Source organism: Trichechus manatus, unplaced genomic scaffold, assembly GCF_000243295.1.
Source record: "Trichechus manatus latirostris isolate Lorelei unplaced genomic scaffold, TriManLat1.0 scaffold00227, whole genome shotgun sequence".
NCBI lineage: Eukaryota > Metazoa > Chordata > Mammalia > Sirenia > Trichechidae > Trichechus > Trichechus manatus.
The window spans coordinates 98,566-104,267 of NW_004444163.1; the positions used below are offsets into that span (position 1 = coordinate 98,566).

The 5,702-nt window shown below is 37.5% G+C and overlaps 1 pseudogene; it reads left to right on the forward strand.

Moving 5' to 3' along the window:
- The first annotated feature begins 617 nt into the window (after positions 1-617).
- Positions 618-1,587, forward strand: LOC101352167 (olfactory receptor 10S1-like; annotated as a pseudogene).
- Positions 1,588-5,702: the final 4,115 nt, after the last annotated feature.

The following is a 5,702-nucleotide window of genomic DNA, read 5'->3' on the forward strand; positions in this document are numbered from 1 at the left end:
TTTACAGGACAAGCATGAAATATACTGCACAATTTATCCCGATAATTATTCAGCCAAAACTCCAAGGCCTCATTGTCATACATCTGAGGGTTGTTGGTAGCTGAAATTCCAAAGAACTCCCTCTGAATGAGGGGTGTGTAGGACTGTCCTGTTCCTGGCTGATGTAATAGGACCGAAACTCTAGGCAAGGGCCCCAGAAGATAAGAATCTGCCTACTCACATCTCCAGCATGGCAGAACAAATTAGGAGGGCAGGGGCATCACAATTCTGGAACATATGTAAAAATACATGCCCAATGACAATCTATGCTTACATTGCCATTATTTAGGAGATGCCTTACTCCAAATAATCCGACAGTCCTTAATGTGCCTGAGAAACATTGCAGATTCCTACTGAAGAGACTCATTCCAAGTCTTTCAGTATGAAATAGGCAGCAAGAAAACACTAAAACAGGACAAATCAGTGAATTAACGCTGTATATCTTTCTCCCTCTTAAGGAGCAAGACCAAGATGGCTTGGCCCAAGGGATAATGATATTTCAGGAGGAGTTAATGCCTATTTATTACATCTGTTGATATCAGTTTTGCTGCAAGGAGATAACGACTCTGTATGAGGAAATGGTCAGCAAGACGGAGTATCCCAACCAGACTGTGGTGAACTACTTCTTCCTGGAGGGTCTGATGTACACAGCTGAACATCCTGCCCTTTTCTTCCTCCTTTTCCTCCTCATCTATAGCATCACTGTGGCTAGGAATCTCCTCATTCTCATAATCATGGGCTCTGACCCTCATCTCTGCTCCCCCATGTGCCACTTCCTGGGGTACCTCTCCTTCCTGGATGCATGTTTGTCTACAGTGACAGTGCCCAAGATAATTTCAGGTCCCCTGACTCTGGATGGGAAGATGATCTCCTTTGAAGTCTGTGCTGTTCAGCTTTACTGCTTCCACTTCCTGGCCAGCACTGAGTGCTTCCTATACACTGTAATGGCCTATGACAATTACTTGGCTATCTGTCAACCCCTGCACTACCCAATGGCAATGAACAGGCAAATGTGTGCAGGGCTGGCTGGGATCACCTGGGCCATAGGTGTTGTACACTCTGCAATCCCTACCTCCCTCACTTTCCACCTGCTCTAAGGTGGACCTCACCACCTTGTCTACTTCTCCTGTGACATCTCCCCTGTGCTGAAGCTAGCCTGTGCAGACACCACCATCAATGAGATTGTCGTGCTTGCCAACATTGGCATTGTGGCTGCAGGCTGTCTGATTCTCATTGTCATAGTCTACATCTTCATTGTGGCCACTGTGTTGTGGATTCGCACAGCCGAGGGCTTGACAGCGTGCCTTCTCCATGTGCACTGCACACCTCACAGTGGTGCTCTTGTACTTCACGCCGTCTCTCTCTATCTACCTTCAACCTCACTCCAGTGGGGCAAGAGCTGGGATCCCTGCTGTCTTCTACACGAGAGTCACTCCTATGCTCAACCTTTTCATTTACACTCTGCGGAACAAGGAGGTGAAGCAAGCTCTGCCAAGGCTTCTGTGCCAAGGCTCCCAGGAGTATACAGCCAGCAGCTCAGACTGCTAACCGCACTGTGACTACCTTATTTGCCTGCTAGGAAAGCAACTATTCACTTATCAAAATAGGGAGGGCATGCCATTCAAGTGGAAATCAGAATAACTGAGTTCAGCTCAGCCATTAGCATTTGTATCCCTTTGGCCAAGTGTTGTGCCTCAATGTCTCAATCACAAATGTTATAAACTAGAAGGACTTGATTAGGTGATGTCTAGGGTATCGCCTAGATCTCAGTGGTATGGCTCAAAGGTATGTGAAATACTATTCATATTCTCATTTATTTTAGTAGTTTTTTTTTCTTTTTATGAAGTAATTTTGTTAAATATGTAATACATATAAAGGAATACTGATAACGTAAGTTAAACAATAAAAGAAACCACATTTTTATGATGATAAAATACAACTTCACAGAAAAAAGTGACTTTCCCAAGGTCATTTAGAATGTGTCAGAGCTAAGACTGTAACTCTTTAGCTTATAGGTTTAGCATTCTTTTCACTATCTTTACTTTCCCACTCAAAACAGGATATAACACATGTCAAACTGAGTGGTAGAAATAACATGGATTTTGGAGTTACTTAGATTTACCAGTATTCTAATCTTGATTCCACCAGTCAGTAGATGCAGAATCTTCTGCAAATTTTATAATGCTTCAGTTTCAGTCTCCTCTTTGAAAGTAAGACTGATAATAACTGCTTTGTATGAATGTATGAGGACTAAATGAGATAATTATGTAAAGTACCTGGTGCGAAATAAGTGTTTCGTTTCTTACCAAGAGGCTAGAGAAGTCAAAGAGCTTATTATACAAGCTAAGTTTAAATAAACTTTCTCTCAAAGATTGTTAGGGTTTGATATCTTCACTGAACAAATATTAAGACAGTAAATACAAAAAACAAAAAGGCATCTAGACTCTGAGGTGATAAAAGATAACTCAAGGTTTTAGTGAAGGCAGCTTACCAAGTAAGAGGGAGGAGTCGTGCTATGGTCAGAGAAGTGAGCGGATGAGTCTAAACTACTCTTTGGAGTGAAGATAGCCTCGAATGTCTGATTAAAGAGTTTAGGTCATGCATTAGGCACACTACCTATTTATTTCTCCTCTTACTGTTCATCTATAACCTCTAGATAACTAGAAACTTCATCATTCTGGGAAGTCACATTCTTTAAATAAGTGAAACATACATTAGATAAATGAGAGAAAAAGGACACGGGTTGTAGAATGACCAGTCAATCAATAGACTGTTACAATATCCCAGACATGAGAGAAAGTGTCAGTAACTTCTGCAATGACATTGGAGATGGAAAGACATTTTATAGGATTAAATTACAGATATTTTAAAGGAAAAAATAATTTTCTCCTTTTAGATATTGCTATTTTGGGGTTTGATTTAAGATTTAGGAGACTTGGCTTATTTATACTATTACAGGTTTACTTGAAATTTAAAGGGAAGGGGACTAGAGAATTAATTAGTAATAATTCAAATGAAAAATTACTCGGCAAAAAGATGAGTGCACAAAGTAGTATCTTTCTTATAATAAATCTCTCTCAAGTGGACAGGAAAACAAGTATTATTTGGATATGGGAATTTACAGGGTGGGACATGCTACAGGAGTGATTAACTAAGCTTTCTCACTATTGGTCATTCTATGACATGGAATTTCTGAGGCAGAAGTTTAGCAGTATTTGAGTGTGCAAAGGAAAATACAATGCACATAATCAAATGATCTAAATATCCCCTTTAAAAAAGGAATTCTAGAGTAGCAGTGGAGCCCTAGTGGTGCAGTGGTTAACAGCTCAGCTGCTAATCAAAGGCCAATAGTTCTAATCCACCAGCCACTCCTTGGAAACCCTGTGTAGCAGTTCTACTCTGTCCTATAGGGTTGCTATGAGTTAGAATCAGCTTGATGGTAAGAGGTTTGGTTTTGCTTTTAGAGTAGCAGTTGCATTCAGATAATGAATATGCAAGTGATTCGTGGTTTCAGGCAACTTCACTAATAACAGGAAGATCTGTAACACATGTAGCTTTGTTCCTCCCTCACTGGCAGTGCTCACTGGAGCACAAGTACCAGAATTTAATAAAATAACATTTCTTTCAAAATACCCTGTTACTTAGAGTTTTCATTGGCAAGTTTATTATTTTAATGACTTTACTACTGCTAATAGTTCTACCATATAAATTAGGGTTAACGTCTGAAACATTAAAACAAAGTTTACATAGATTGTAGAAAAGCTATGATGAAGGAATGCTTGCCCATATGTGAAACATACAAGCTTTGGAATTAGATATTCAAGGACCAGTTTTACCATACAGTCAGCCCTCTATATCGTCAGGTTCCACATCCATGGATTCAACCAACTGAGGATGGAAAATATTTGAAAAAAATTTTTTACTTTTAGCGATGATGCTTCTGCTGTAAAGGGTAAGAACTCTTTGCCTACACCTAGATTGCAAAGATATTCTCCAAAACGTATTTTTTCTTCAAAGTTTATCTCAACGATATTTTTCTCAAAGTTTTATATTTTAACATTTACAATTAAGTTTCTAATCCATTTTTTATTTTATTTATTGTTGTTCTTGAGAATATACACAGCAAAATATACATTTATCAGTTTCTACGTGTACAATTCAGTGACATTGATAACATTCTTCAAGTAGTGTAACCATTCTCATCACCATTTTCTGAGTTGTTTCTTCCCCATTAACATAAACTCACTGGCCCCTAATGTTGCTATCTAATCTTTAGAGTTGCTGTTGTCAGTTTGATCCCATATGGATAGTTCTTAAAAAACATAATGTTCAAGGCAGACATTTTTTACTGGTTAAACTATTGTTCTGTTTTAAGAATACTTCAAAGAATATTTTAGTTTAAGGTTTAAAGATTATCTCAGGGAAGTAATTTCAGGGGTTCATCCAGCCTTCATGGCTCCAGAAAGTCTGGAGTCTATGAGATTGTGAAATTCTGTTCTGCATTTTCCTCCTTTTAATAAGGATTCGTCTACAGAATCCTTGATCAAAATATTCGGTAATGGTAGCCTGGCACCATCCAGTTCTGGTCTCATGGCAAAAGGTGGCGGCTATTCATGGAGGCAATTAGCCACACATTCCATATAATGTGACTTAAGTTGAGGTTTATTTTTTGTTTGTGGATATTCAATTGTTCTAGCAACATTTGTTGTAAAGACTATTTTTCCTCTGTTGAATGTCTTTCACACTTCTGTCAAAAATCAATTGGGTATATTTGTGTGCGTCTGTTTCTGGGTTTTCTATTCAGTTCCTTTCATTGATCTATCTGTTCCCTTTCATTCTTGATATTGGTAGTTTTTGTTTTCTCTCTATTTTTTTTTGTCAGTCTTGCTAGAAATTTGTCAATATTAATCTTTTGATTCATTGATTTTCTCTATTGTTTCTGTTTTCAATTTCATCTCTCTTCTATATTATTTCCTTCCTTCTGCTTGCTTTTAGTTTATTTTGCTCTTCTTATTCTAGGTTCTTGAGATGAGAGCTTAGATTATTGATTGAGATTTTTCCTCAATTATAATGTATGAATTTGCTCATATAAATTTCCCTCTCAGCGCAGCTCTAGCTGTGACCATCAAATTTTGATATGTTGTATTTTTATTTTCATTCAATTCTTTTTTTAATTTCCCTTAAGACTTCTTATTTGACTCATGGATTATTTAAAAGTGTATTGTTTAGTTTCCTAGAGATTGGAGATATTCTTGTTATCTTTCTGCTATTGATTCCTAAATTGATCCCATTGTAATCCAAGAACACACTCTATAATAGCAATTTTTTAAAATATACTGAAGCTTGTTTTATCATATATATATATATATCTTCTATTTCTTTGCTGAGGCTTTCTATTTTTTTCATTTGTTTCAAGTATATTTGTTGTAGTTTTTCACTGAAGCATTTTTATGATAAACCCATTGCCATCTAATCGATTCCAACTCATAGTGACTCTATAAGACAGAGTAGAACTGTCCCATAGGGTTTACAAGGAGTGGCTGGTGGATTTGAATGGCAGATCTTTTAGTTAACAGCTAAGCTCTTAATCACTGTGTCACCAGGACTCGGTATTTTTATGGTAGATGCTTTAAAATCTTTTTCATCCAGTTCTAACATCTCTG